This window comes from Heterodontus francisci, chromosome 44, assembly GCF_036365525.1.
Source record: "Heterodontus francisci isolate sHetFra1 chromosome 44, sHetFra1.hap1, whole genome shotgun sequence".
NCBI classification, from domain to species: Eukaryota; Metazoa; Chordata; class Chondrichthyes; order Heterodontiformes; family Heterodontidae; genus Heterodontus; species Heterodontus francisci.
This window is the reverse complement of record NC_090414.1, coordinates 8,110,887-8,126,378: the sequence shown is the minus strand read 5'-3', so window position 1 is coordinate 8,126,378 and position 15,492 is coordinate 8,110,887.

Genomic DNA, 15,492 nt, shown 5'->3' with positions numbered 1-15,492 from the left:
TTTCTTTCATCAATATCTTGTAAACTTTGATCAAATCACCCTTAACTTTTTAAATTCCAGGGATACAGAGTAAAGCTCCCTCTATATGTCCCATCAAAGGCTACCAAGCCGTGTAAGGCCTGGAATGAGCTACAGAGTAAATCACTGTCCTCTCTGTTGCATCAAATACACACAGGGCATGTACAGTGTGGGATTAGATACACAGTAAAGCTGCCTCTACATGCGCCTCTCTTTCTCTTTCTCCAACCAGAGGGAGAGAGGAACAGTGATTAAGACAAGGATAGAGAGAGAGAATAACATTGAGAGGGAAAGATAGCAATGGAGAGAGAGTACCAGAAGGAAAGAGGAAGGGATTGGGATAAATAATGTCAGTCAATGTTCCCACAAAGCTGCATATAGAAGCCTCGAAGGTACCACGCAGGTTCTGTTCCACAATAAAAAAAAAGGTCTGCAATTGTTCTTCAAAAAACCTTCTGCAGTTGTAGCATCACCAAAAGCAGCTGACTTAAAATGGCAAACTGATGCATGTGCAGTTTTACAAAGGGTCTGAGAGAGGAGAGAGAAACAGGCATGGGCACACACACACAAACAAGTGGCCACGCACGGGACACTGGCCGTGCAGAACAAATACATTTTCCTGGGAACATTGGAGCCAGTTGTGGCTCAGTGGGTTGTAATCTTGACTCTGAGTTATAAAATTGTGGTTTCAGGTCAGAGCACTGAAACTAGGCTGATACCACCTAACAGAAAATTAGAACAGACAAACGAGACTCAGAACAGGAACCTTGTGTTGAATTTGTGAGCCTTGTTTTCTGGAATGTTTGAATGTTTGGTCAGAATGTTGACCCAGTGAAAATTTTCCCCTGTGGGATAACAGTTATTTGATTAGAGATTATAACATCTTAATGCATCATGAAGGTGCTGTGTGTACTGAGTGCAACAACATTTGCACCGTCCCATCATATAGTATACTTTGTTGGGTGTGGGATCAGTGTTTGATATTTTCAAAACACTGAGCTAAACTCGAACTCCTCGCGACACTAACATCAGTGTTTTTAATCAGCCATGGGAGGAAAGTAAACCCTTGAGACCGTCAAGCATTAATCAATGTCAGATTTGATCAATTATAAGGGATTAATCAATCACAGTATACAAAGCATGAGATGACTCCATTGAGTAGCGAGATACTGGTTTCTTACCTGCCTGCATAAGGAATTGCATCTTCTGCAGTTGTGGCATCACCAAAAGCAGACAATTTAAAATGGCAAACTGATGTATGTGGAGTTTTACAAAGGGTCTGAGAGACGAGAGAGAAACAGGCATAGGCACCAACACACAAACACTCACAGACACACGCTCACACACACACACACACTCACACACACAAATACAAAAACAGAGTGACCAGGAGTCAGAGAGCGACAGAAGAATATTTCGATTTCCAAAAGGAGTTTGATGAGGTAAATCTTAGATTTTTAAATGAACAATTGATTTTGCTTCAATGGGCGTTTGCAGAAGACAGTTCCAAACTAAATCTTCCCTAACTTCTCTCCTAAAAGGTTTTTCTCTAATTTTTAAACAATGCTCACGAGTCCCAGAATCCCCAAGCTGCTGAAATAGTTTCCTCCAAACTAGCCCATCTGTTCCCCCTACTATCTGAACAACTTTGATTAAATCGCCGCTGATCCAACTAAATTCCAGGGAATAGATCCCTAGTTTGTGTAATAATTTACCCCTTGGAGACCAGTTATGATTCTGATAAATCTACACTGCACTCAAATTGACATGGACCTCTACCCTCACTTCAAGTCTCTTAGAAACTGTACTGTTTCTATTTTCTTTCACCAGTTATAAAGTACCCTGAGTTATTCTTTTTCATGACATTAAAATCCATCCACCACAGTTGTGCACATTCACTTAAGATATTCATTGCAATTTATGCTCCAATCACACTGCTTACAATGCTGCCTATTTCTATGGCATTGACAAACTTTGGTATGTGGCATTGAACTCCACACATGCTTTGCACTAACTGACGGGAGTGAATCATTCTGTCATGGAGTTTTTTTTTAAATTCCAGATTTATGGTTTTTTTTTAGAAAAAAAACAGAATTCAAATTCACAGCAGCTCAGTTTGGGGTTTGAACTCCTGCTATTGCCTGACTGTCTCAGGTTTTAGATATTGTTCCCTTCATGTGATGTAGTATAAATGCCTTCAATTCTGTGTATTTGCAAGGGAAACTAATCATATTCTCACCTTATTGCATCAACCAAAACCTGCAAGTCCATTCAAACACCCCTATTCCCTGTCTCTGCAAAGATAGCTCACACTTCCACAATGCAGGAATGTCTGATGGAAACAGGTTTTGACACATTTCCTAACACGTTTGCTAACATTTTTCAGGATGAACAGTTGGATACAACTGACTGATTACAAGCCCTACTAGTATCTTTAAGAGAAAAAAGAACCACAGAAAAAGCAATCCAAGGTATCTCTATTCCTGCACTCATTTTAACATTGTACCATTTAGTTTATTGCGCTTCTCCTCAGCCTTCCTTCCAAAATGCCTAATTTCACATTTTACAGCATTGAAGTTGACCGGCCTTGTGTCTATCCAACGATAGGTAGGATAGTAAGCCGTCAAGAGCCTACAAAGGGATGTAGATAGGTTATGGGAGTTGGCAAAAAAGGGAGATGGAATATAATGTGGGAAAATGTGAACTTTTTAATTTTAGCAGGAAGAATAAAAAGCAGTATATTATTTGAATGGAGAAAGACTGCAGAATTCTATGGTACAGAGAGATCTGGATGTCGTTAAATGAATCACAAGTTGGTATGCAGGTACAGCGAGTGATTCTGAAGGCAAATGGATTATTGCTGTGTATTGCAAGGGGCATAGAATATAAAAGGGATGTGTTACTACAGCTGTACAGGGCCTTGGTTAGACCACTTTTGGAGTACTGAGTACAGTCTTGGTCTCTTTACTCAAGAAAGGATATACAAACATAAGAATTAACAGCAGAAGAATTGAGGAATTCTCTTCCTCAAAAGGTAGTGGAAGCAGAGTCTTTGAATATTTTTAAGGTAGAGGTAGATAGATTTTTGATAAGCAAGGGGGTGGATGGTTATCGGGGGATAGGTGGAAATGTGGAATAATCAGTTCAGCCATGAACTTATTGAATGGTGGAGCAAGTTCTACGGGCCGAGTGGCCTACTCCTGCTCCTAATGTTTTTGTTCTTGTGTGTTCCATTTCACCAGACTGCCTCTATGCTCCTGAAGTCTGCTACTAGTTCCTTTCCTGTTTTATTGCATTGCAGATGACAAACACTGGCAAACATTGAAGTTATTCTAAGTCATTAGTATATATCAAAAAGAGCAGGGGTCCTAATATGGAACTCCACTGTATATCTCCCTGCAGCCTGATACAACCATTGGCCACTCCCTCAGCCAATGTCGTTTCCACGCACCCGCTGTCGCTTTAATCTATGGAGCACCAATATTGCTAACTGGTCCATTATGAGGCAGTGTTAAGTCCTCCATTAAGGACACTGGTCCAAGAGATCTCTGTTTTTACTCTCCCATCAAAATTCCCCAGCCAGGTATATCATCCATTAGATAGAGAGTAATGCTCCTTCGATACTGTACAATCCAAAACTCTGATGGCTGGAATATCATGAGTTAGATGCAGAGTGAATCTCGCTCTACACTGTCCCAAACAACCAGAGAGAGAGATATAAAGAAAGAAACGGAGACACAATTCGAGGATCACAGATGTTGGTGGATTGTGGAGCTGGAAGAGATTGCAGAGATAGGGAAGTGTCATTTTTGGAAGACGATTCCAAACGTTTACCACCCTTTGAGTGCAGAAATGTTTCTTCATTCCACTCTTGAAAGGCTTTTAGACTAATGTCCGATTTTTAGACTGTGCACCTCGTCCGAGATTCCCAAACCAGTGAGAAGAGTTTCCATCTATCCATCCTATCAGTTTCTTATTATCCTTACCTTGTTATCTTTGATTAACTTTGTAAACTTAACCTTCTAAATTCCAGGGATACAGAGCAAAGCTCTGTTCTATCAAGCACTCCCAGGGCAGTTACAGTGTGGAGTTAGATACAGAGTAAAGCTGCCTCTATATATGCCTCTCTATCTCCTCCTCCATCCAGATGGAGTGAGTAACAGTGAGAAAGACAGGGATAGATATGGAGAGAGAATAACAGAGAGGGAAGTATAGCAATCGGGAGAGTGTACCAGAGAGAAAGAGGCAGGAATTGGGACAAAGAGTGCCAGTCAATATTCCCACAAATCTGCGTGCAGCAGTCTCGAACTTATCACGCTCCACATTAAGTAAAACACGTCTGGAAAGATGCTTCAAAAATTTCATGGGACCGCTCACACAAAAAAAAATACTGGCCACGCACAGCAACTACATTTTCATGGGAACATTGAAGCCAGCTGCGGGATATAGCGTTCTTACCAGCCTGCATAAAGCAGTGCACCCTCTGCAGTTGTGGTGACACCAAAAACAGCCAACTTAAAATGGAAAACTGATGTCTGTTTTGTTTTACAAAGGATCTGAGAGAGCAGAGAGAAACAGGCATCGACACACACAGCCACAGACACACACAGAGGCATACAGCAACAGACAGATACACAGACATACAGGGACACTCACACAGGCACGCAAAAACAGACACAGAAACAGAAACACGCATACACACACAGACACAGCCAGACACATCCACAGAAACACACACAGATGCATATGCACACGCATCAACACCCATGCACATATAGACACACAGCCACACACAGACACATGCGTACACAGACGCAGACACACACACACAATATACACAGACTCATACACATACAAACACACGCACAGAGACACACACCACAGACACGTGCAAAAGTAGAGTGACTCAGTAACAGAGAGCGGCAGAAGAATATTTCAATTTTCAAAAGGCATTTGAGGAGGTCAATCTTAGATTTAAAATTTTTATTTTGCATCAATGGGCGTTTGCAGAAGACACGTTCCAAGCTAATACCGCCTTTTGAATGTAGACGTGTTTCCTAACTTCACTCCTGAATGGTCTGTCTTTAACTTTTAAGCATCCCTACTTTAGATAATAATGTAAGCCTTGGAGTCCAGTTATCATTCTGGCAAATGTAGGCTGCAGCGAAATATAAATGGACCCCGCATTCCGCCAAGTCTCTTTGGAACGCCACTGTTTCTAGTTTTCCACCATTTATAAAGTACTCTGTCTCACTGTTTTTTTGCTGACATTGAAATTCATCCACCACAGTTTTGTACATTCATTTGAGATATTAATATCTCTTTGGAATTTTATGCTTCGAGCTACAGTGTTTACAATTCTGCCTATATTTGTGGCTTTGGTAAACTTGTGTATGTTGCATTCTATCCCATCATCTTAAATCGTTAATAATTACAGTAAAACAAACGCGCACACGGACTTTGCACTAGCAGACGGGAGTGAATCATTCTGTCCAGGAGGTTTTTAATTCCAGATGTATGCTTTTTTATAGAAAAAAATACTTCAAATTCTCAAAAGCCCAGTGTGGGATTTGCATTCCTTTTTCAATCATCAGGTCAGACCTTCAAATTCAAGCCCATAAAAAGCTTTCTTACTGCTATTGCCTGACTGTCTCGGGTTTTGTGTATTGTTCCCTTTATGTGATGAACTGTAAATATCTTCAATTCCGTGTATCTGTCAGGGACACAATCCAAATTCTCACCTTATTCCATTAACCAAAACCAGCAAGTCCATTCAAACACCCCTATTGCTGTCTCTGCAAAGATAGCTCACACTTCCACAATGCAGGAATGTCTGAATGGAAACAGCTTTTGACACATTTCCCGAAACGTTTGCTAACACTTTTCAGTATGAAAAGCGGAATTCAACTAACAGATTCCAACATCCAAATTGAATCTTTAAGAGACACAAAGTAACACAGAAATTAAATTTTAGGTCTCTCTATCCCTACACCCGTTTCAACATTGTACCATTTAGTTTATATCGCTTCTCCTCAGCCTTCCTTCCAACATGCATCATTTTACACTTCTCAGTGTTGAAGTTAACCTGCCATGTGTCAATCCAAAGATAGGTGAGAAAGTAAGCTGTCAAGATGTCATAAAGCGTCTACAAAGGGATTTAGATAGGTTATGTGTGTGCGCAAAACATTTGGCAGATAGAGTATGGTGTGGGAAAATATGAATATGGCCACTTTAGCAGGAATACTAAAAAGCAGTATATTACATAAATGGAGAGACACTGCAGAAGCCGACGGTGCAGAGGGATCCGGGTGTCCTTTTGGGTTTTTTTTCACAGGGGGTATTTGATCAGGATTTATTCACAGAGTTACATAGATGGAGTTATGTTTCTGGGAATGATGAAATGGTGCATGTTGATGGTAGTAATTTGTCCACAGGGGGTAATTAGATATGGGTCTTTTCACAGTGGGTAATTAGAACAAAGAACAAAGAAAATTACAGCACAGGAACAGGCGCTTCGGCCCTCCATGCCTGCGCCGATCCAGATCCTCTATCTAAACCTGTCGCCTATTTTCTAAGGGTCTGTATCTCTTTGCTTCCTGCCATTCATCTATCTGTCTATATACATCTTAAAAGACGCTAACGTGCCGCGTCTAACACCTCCGTTGGCAACGCGTTCCAGGCATCCAGCACCCTTTGCATAAAGAACTTTCCACGCATATCCCCCCTAAACTTTTCCCCTCTCACTTTGAACTCGTGACCCCTAGTAATTGAATCCCCCACTCTGGGGAAAAGCTTCATGCTATCCACCCTGTCTATGCCTCTCATGATTTTGTACACCTCAATCAGGTCCCCCCTCAACCTCCGTTGGAGGTATGTTCACAGTGGGTAATTAGATGGGTGCCTGTTTACAATGGGTAATTAGATGGAGGTCAGTTCACAATGGGTTATGAGATGGAGGTGTGCTCAAAATGGGTAATTAGATGGTGTTCTGTGCACAATGGGAAATTAGTTGGAGGAGTGCTCACAATGGGTCATCAGACGGAGATCAGTTCAAAATGGTTAATTAGATGGGGGACTGATCACAATGGGTAATTAGATAGAGGTCAGTTCACAGTTTGCAATTAGACAGAAGTATATTCACAGTCGATAATTATATGGAGTCTCTGCACAAAAGGTAAGTAGATGGAGGTCTTTTCACAACGGGTAATTAGCTGGAGTCTGTTCACAATGTGTAATTAGATGGAGGTCTGTTTACAATGGGTAATTAGTAGGATGTCTGTTCACAATGGGTAATTAGTAGGATGTCTGTTCACAATGGAGAATTAGTCGGATGTCTGCTCACAATGGGTAATTAGATGGGTATCAGTTCACCATGTGTAATTATTTTTTTTTAATTTAATTTTTTTTAATTTAGAGATACAGCACTGACACAGGCACAGATGAGGGTCTGATCACAGTGCGTAAAAAGATGAAGTCTGTTCACAATGGGTAATTGGATGGGGTTCTGTTCACAATGTGTAATGAGATGGAGGTCTGTTCACAATGGGTAATTAGATGGACGTTTGTTCACAATGGGTAATTAGTAGGATGTCTGCTCACAATGGGTAATAAGATAGAGGTTACTTCAAAATGGTTAATTAGATGGGGGACTGTTCACAATGGGTAATTAGATGGAGGTCTGTTCCCAATGTGTAATTAGATGGACGACTGTTCAAAATGAGCAATTAGATGGAGTGTGCTCACAATGGGTAATTAGACGGGTGTCAGTTCACAATATGTAATTAGATGGGGGTCCATTCACCATAGGTAATTTGATGGTCGTTATTTCACTATGGTTAATTAGATGGACGTCTGCTCTCAACGGGTAATTAGATAGAGGTCTGTTCACAATGGGTAATTAGTAGGATGTCTGTTCACAATGGGTAATTAGATGGAGATCAGTTTACAATGGGTAATCTGATGTGTGTCTGTTCATGGTGGGTAATTAGATGGAGGTCTGTCTCCAGTGGGCAATTAGATGGAGGTCTGTTCACAATGGGTAGTTAGATGGAGGACCGTTCACAATGGGTCATTAGATGGTGTCATTTCAGAGTGGATAATTAGTTGGAGGTGTGGTCACAGTGGGTAATTAGATGGGTGTCTGTTTACAATCTGTAATTAGATGGAGGTCTGTTCACAACGGATAATAAGATGGGAGACGCTTCACAATTGATAATTAGCTGGAGCTCTGTTCACAATGGGTAATTAATTGGAGACTGTTCACAATGGGTAATTAAATGGAATTTGTTCACTGTGGGTAATTAGATGGGGGCTGTTCACAATGGGCAATTAGATCGATGTCTATTCACAATGCTTAATTAGATGGAGGTCTGTTCACAATGGGTAATTAGATGGAATCTGTTCACAATGGGAAATTAGATGGGGGGCTGTACCCAGTGGGTAATTAGATGGAGGCCTGTTCAAAATGGGTAATTCGACACAGTGGGCAGTTAATGGATGTCTTTTCACAATGGGTGGTGAGATGGAAGTCCGTTCACAATGTCTAATTAGATGGGTGTCTTTTCTCAGTGGGTAATTAGATGGAGGTCTGTTCACAATGGGTAACAAGATGGGAGTTTATTTACAACGGGTAATTAGATGGAGGTCCGTTCACAATGGGTGATTATATGAAGTCTGTTCGCAGTGGGTAAATAGCTTTTGGTCTGTTCACAATGCGTAATTAGATGGAAGTTTGTTCCCAGTGGGCAATAATATGGAGGTCTTATCACATTTGGTAATGAGATGGAGATTTGTTCACTGGGAGTAATTAGATGGAGGTCTGTTCACAAATAGTAATTAGATGAAATCTGTTCAGAATGGGTATTAAGATGGGGGCTGTTCACTATGGGCAATTAGATGGAGGGCTATTCACAATAGGTAATTATATGAAGTCTGTTCACAGTGGGTAAATAGATGGTGGTTTGTTCACAATAGTTAATTCGATGGAAGTCTGTTCACAATAGGTAATTAGATGAAGTCTGTTTACAGTGTGTAATTAGATGGAGGTCTGTTCCCTGTGGATAATAAGTTGGAGACTGTTCACAATGGATTATTAGATGTCTGTTTACAACGGGAAATAGACGGAGGTCAACTCACAATAGGTAATTAAATGGTGTCTGTTTACAATGGTTAATTAGATGGAGTCTGTTTACAATGGATAATTAGTTGGAGTCGGTTTACAATGGATAATTAGATGGAGGTCTGTTCACAATGGGCAATTAGATGGGGATCTGATCTCAATGTTTATATAGATGGGGGTCTGTTCACAATGGATAATTAGGTGGAGGTCTGTTCACAATGGGTAATTAAATGGGGCTCTCTTCACAATGGGTAATTCGATGGACTTCTGTTCCCAGTAGGTAATTTGATGCAGGTCTCTTCCAAGTGGGCAATTAGATGGAGGTCTGTTCGCATTGGGTCGTTAGATGGAGGCCCATTCACAATGGGCAATTAGATGTTGTCTTTTCACACTGAGTAATTAGATGGAGATCTGTAAACAATGTGATATTAGGTGGAGGTCTGTACATAATGGGTAATTAGATGAAGGTCTGTTCAGTGGGCATTTAGATGGAGGTCTATTCACGACTTGTCATTAGAAGAAGGTCTGTTCACAAAAGGTTGGAAGGAATCTGTTCACAATGGATAATTCGATGGAATCTGTTCACAATGGGTAATTGGATTGAATCTGTTCACAATGGGTAAATAGATGGGGGTCTGTTCACAATGGGGAATTAGATGGGGGTCTGTTCACAATGGGGAATTAGATGGGGGTCTGTACCCAATGTATAATTAGATGGAGGTCTGTTCCGAATGGGTAATTCGATGGAAGTTTGTACGCAGTGGGCAGTAAATGGGTGTATTTTCACAGTGAGTAATTAGATGCAGGTCTGTTCACAATGGGTAACAAGATGGGAGTTTATTTACAACGGGTAATTAGATGGAGGTCGGTTCACAACGGATGATTATATGAAGTGTGTTCGCAGTGGGTAAATTGCTGGTTGTCTGTTCACAATGCGTAGTTACATGGAAGTTTGTTCCCAGTGGGCAATCAGATGGAGGTCTTATCACATTGGGTAATGAGATGGAGAATTGTTCATTGGGAGTAATTAGATGGAGGTCTTATCACATTGGGTAATGAGATGGAGAATTGTTCATTGGGAGTAATTAGATGGAGGCCTGTTCACAATGGGTAATTAGATGGATATTTGTTCACTGGGAGTAAATAGATGGTGGTTTGTTCACAATAGGTAATTCGATGGAGGTCTGTTCAGAATGGGTATTTAGATGGATTTCTATTCACAATGGATAATGAGATGAAGTCTGTTTACAGTGAGTAATTAGATGAAAGTCTGTTACCAGTGGATAGAAAATTGGAGTCTGTTCACTATGGTTAATTAGATGGAGGTCTGTTCACGGTGGGTAGTCCGATGGAGGACCATTCACAATGGGGAAATATATGGTGTCATTTCAGAGTGGGTAATTAGTTGGAGGTCTGTTCACAATAGGTAATTAGATGGTGTCTGTTTACAATGGTTAATTGGATGGAGGTCTCCTCATAGTGGGTAATTAGATGGAGGTCTGTTCCCAGTGGATAACAAGTTGGAGTCTGTTCAAAATGGTTAATTAAATGGTGGTCTGTTCACAATGGGTAACTAGATAGAAGACTGTTCACAATGGGAAATAATATGGGAGTCATTTCTCAGTTGTTAATTATATGGAGGTCAGTTCACAACGGGTAATTAGATGGTGCTCTGTTCACAATGGGCAATTAGATGGAGGTCTGTTCACAGTAGGTAGTTAGATGGAGGATCGTTCTCAATGGGTAAATAGATGGTGTCATTTCAGAGTGGGTAATTAGTTGGAGGTTTGTTCACAACGGGTAATTAGATGGTGTCTGTTCACAACGGGTAATTAGATGGTGTCTGTTCACAACGGGTAATTAGATGGAATCTGTTCACAATTGGTAATTTGATTGTAGCTGTTCACAATGGGCAATTAGATGGCGGTCTATTCTCAATGGGTAGTTCGATGGAGGTCTATTCACATTTGGTCATAAGATGGGAGTCTCTTCTCAGTTGGTAATTAGATGGAGGTCAGTTCACAATGGGTAATAAGTTGGAGTCTGTTCTCAGGGAGTAATTACATGGAGGTCTCTTCACAGTGGGTAGTTAGATGGAGGACCGTTCTCAATGGGTAAATAGATGGTGTTGTTTCACAGTGGGAAATTAGTTGGAGGTCTGTTCACAATGGGTAATTAGATTGCGTCTGTTCACAACGGGACATTAGATGGAATCAGTTCACAATGGGTAATTAGATTGGGGCTGTTCACAATGGGCAGTTAGATGGAGGTCTATTCTCAATGGGTAATTAGATGGAGGTCTACTCACATTGGGTAATTAAATGTAGGTCCCTTCACAAATGGTTATGCGATAGAGGTGTCTTCAAAATATGTAGTTAGATGGAGGACAGTTCGCAAAGGTTAATTAGATGGGGGTCTGTTCACAACGGGTAATTAGATGGAGGTCTGTTCACAATGGGTCATAAGATGGGAGTCTCTTCTCAGTTGGTAATTAGATGGAGGTCAGTTCACAATGGGTAATAAGATGGAGTCTGTTCTCGGGGAGTAATTAGATGGAGGTCTCTTCACAGTGGGTAGTTAGATGGAGGACCGTTCAACAATTGGTAATTAGATGGTGTCATTTCAGAGTGGGTATATAGTTGGAGGACTGTTCACAATGGGTAATTAGATGATGTCTGTTTACAACGGGAAATTAAATGGAGGTCAGTTCTCAATGGGTAATTAGGATGGAATCAGTTCACAATCGGTAATTAGATTGGGGCTGCTCACAATGGGCAATTAGATGGCGGTCTATTCACATTGGGAAGTTAAATGGCGGTCTCGACACAAATGGTTATGAAATAGAGGTCTATTCAAAATGTATAATTCGATGGAGGACAGTTCACAATGATGAGATGAATGTGTCTTGAAAATATAATTCTCCTGTATTGTCGTCCATCAGCCCACATACAGTTAAGGTTGTCTGACGGTGGAAGCCCGTGGGCTGGCCGAGTGGAAATTTATTACAATGGGACATGGGGCTCTTTTTGTGATGATTCCTGGGATCTGGAGGACGCTGACGTAGTTTGTAAGCAGCTGGGTGGTGGGAATGCAGTGGATCTGGCACTTCCTGCTTCTTGTGGACCAGGCTCAGGGCCAGTTTGGTTGGATGAGCTGAATTGTTCCAGTAACGAATCATTTCTCTGGGAATGTCACTCAGTATCGTGGGGTAATCACGACTGTTCTCATAAAGAGGATGTGAGGATCATGTGTTCAGGGAAGAATTTTCACATTGTACTAATTTTCTGCAGTGTTGTACATCTGACTTCACACGGAAGATATTACATAGACACAAAAACAAGAAATGCTGGATTCACTCAGCAGGTCTGGCAGCATCTGTGGAAAGAGAAGCAGAGTTAACGTTTCGGGTCAGTGACCCTTCTTCGGAAGATTTCCAGCATCCGCAGTATTTTGCTTTTATTGCAGATATTACATAGAATTGCTTACAATTTACAGCAATAATTTTGCCATTCGGCCCAATGGTCTATGTGGGGTTTATGCTGCACACGGGTATCACTCTACATTACTGCATCTACCACGATCTGCGCATGCTCCTATTTCTTCCTCCCTCATGTACTGATCGAGCTTCACCTAAAAGGCAGCTGTGATATTCATCTCAACTATTGTATCTGGTCCAAGGTCCACATTCTAACCACTGCCTAGGTAAAAAAAGAAGATTTTACTGAATTTCCTATTGGATTTATGAATGACTATCTTACATTTATGTTCATTAGCTTTGGTTTCTGACACTTTATATGTGATTAGTGTCTCCATATCCAATAATCTCTTTGCTCCGATACGTCATTTGCTCTCTTAATTGCCTTTTTATTCTTCCTTCCAACTTCCACTACCTTGAAGTTCTCTGTATTAAAGTTAATTTTCCAATTGCACGCCCATTCTGTTTTCTTGTATTCTGCCACACTCTTCCTTAGTATTAACTATGCTCCGCATCACCTGTACATTTTGGAATCGCACTTTCAATTCCTAAATCCAAATCATTGATGTAAATGTTGATCAACAGTGACACCAGAACCAATCCCTGTGGAACACCACTTCCCACCTTCTGCCACTCTGGGTAACTGCCTTTAACCCTGACAATGTGTTTTGTAGCCTGTTTCCGATCTCTTCTTCTAGTGATCCTGTGACCTCCGTCATGATTCCACTCTGTAGTCCCTTTTCGAAGGCCTTTTGACAATTCACGCACTTTACAAAGAATTGCATTATTCCTGTCTATTATTTCCGTAACTTCTTCAAACGATTCGATAAGGTTAATCAAGCGTGACCTTTCCTTTTGTAATTCATGTCGAATATTCTTAATTACAGATTTGAATTGTAGATGTTTACTATTAGCTTTCTGAAACAATTACCAGCAATCAGTAAAGAGAACTGGTGCAGCATGTGTTGAGCTGTGCAGTATGAAGATACAACAAATTATCAGTCTAACCATCTGGATAGTTCTTGTGTCATTGACAGAGCACAAAGAGCTGTGGCTGGTGAATGGGAAGCATCGCTGTGGAGGGAGCGTGGAGGTGTTCTGCAACAGCACCTGAGGAACAGTGTGCTTGGATAAACTTGATCCACTTGATGCAGAAGTGATCTGTCAACAGTTGCAGTGTGGTCTCTTAAAATGTATCGATTATGAGACAAAGTCATTCGGAGAAGGATCCGGACCCATTTGGCTCAATGAAATTGAGTGTATTTCACACGAGTCGACCCTTTGGCAGTGCCAATCAGACCCGTGGGGTGAAAACAAATGTACACACAGGGTTGATGCTGGTGTTGTTTGTACAGGTAACACAACAAACCTCTCAATATGAGAGTGTCATTTCAAACATTGATATCTTATACAATCAGCATGTTTCTCTTCTCAACAGAAGAAAAAATAACTAAGGAGCAGCCCCAAAGAGCAAACGACTGCATGCGAGAATCAGGTGTGTGCTCCTCTTCATTATGCAAACTATCTGACTTGTCTTACACTACATCAATAATAGTCATTGATTCTCTTTGACAGATTCGGCACAATGGTTGTGCCTGTTTGGAGCTAACAACAACTGCTCTGGGAGAGTGGAGATATTGTGCAATAAAATCTGGGGCACGGTGTGTGATGACTCCTGGGATTTGACCGATGCCAATGTTGTCTGCAGACAGCTGGGTTGTGGCCCCGCTTTATTGGCCCCAGGAGGGCCACTTTTTCCCAGGGTGACGGTGTTACCTGGCTGGATAAGGTGAAGTGCACTGGAAGCGAGTCTTCCCTGACCGACTGTCCTTCCTCATCGCCTGCTCAATTTGACTGTGACCACAAGGAAGATGCCAGTGTGATTTGTTCCGGTGAGGGTGCCAGGGTTCAGCGAGTGGGTTTAGGGTTCCTTATTCTGTTAAATTGACTCGTTGGTTCAGGAAATTAAGAACAGTATTCATCGGTTTAATGAAAAGTGCTGAAATGTCTTCTTCCTGAACTTTTTGTACAATATATTCCTCAGGGGTCGATTTGTTGCCAATTGCTTTCCCGGACATATCTGCAGGTACTTACGATTATTAGTATTCGAGCTGGTATTAGGGTTTGCATTAGCAGAATGGTATTGTTGCCATTTTCTGAAGGTAATATGAACGCTTTCGCACTGACTGGAACATGTTTCTTCTCTTCTTTACCGTATATTTCAAAGCGTTTGTTTGAAATTCCGTTCATCCCAGTTTCTGGCTGTATCTGAACTGTCCTTTACTGATCAGAAACATGGGGGCACTGTCTCTGTAATTTAGACTGGCTCACACTTTCCTCTGGTGCAATGTGCACCACACAGACTGGGGAATGTTCAGCCGACTCATTGCCCGGAAGCAGTGGATATAATTATTAATTACTTATTGTAATTATTTTCTCATGCAAGACGGATTATGTTGAACCTTTCTGTATTGTTGTCATTAAGAACAGGGATATAAAATTACTTCCATTCTAGTTGCGGTCTGCTTCGGAGTCCTGCTAATCTGTGTGTTGATTGTACTGATGGCAGTTATACAGAAAAAGTCAAGCAGAAGAGGTGAGACTCATATCTTACCGCGGAACTAACACTAGATCCCTGATATTGTATCATATCCCTTTGCAAGACTCTAGTTCATTGTAGCTTTCTATGGAATGTCAAGCGGCCTTGTTAGAAATACATTGTCATATTTTTTGCTGCTTTTCTCCATTCAATGTGCTCCGGAATTTGTAAAATGTGACATTTAAAATGGAGAGTTGTTTGAAGTGTTCACATTCACGGTGAGAGTTCATCACTTAGTAAATGAAGAATGTTGGATCAACTTTCTTGTTGTAACAATGGATC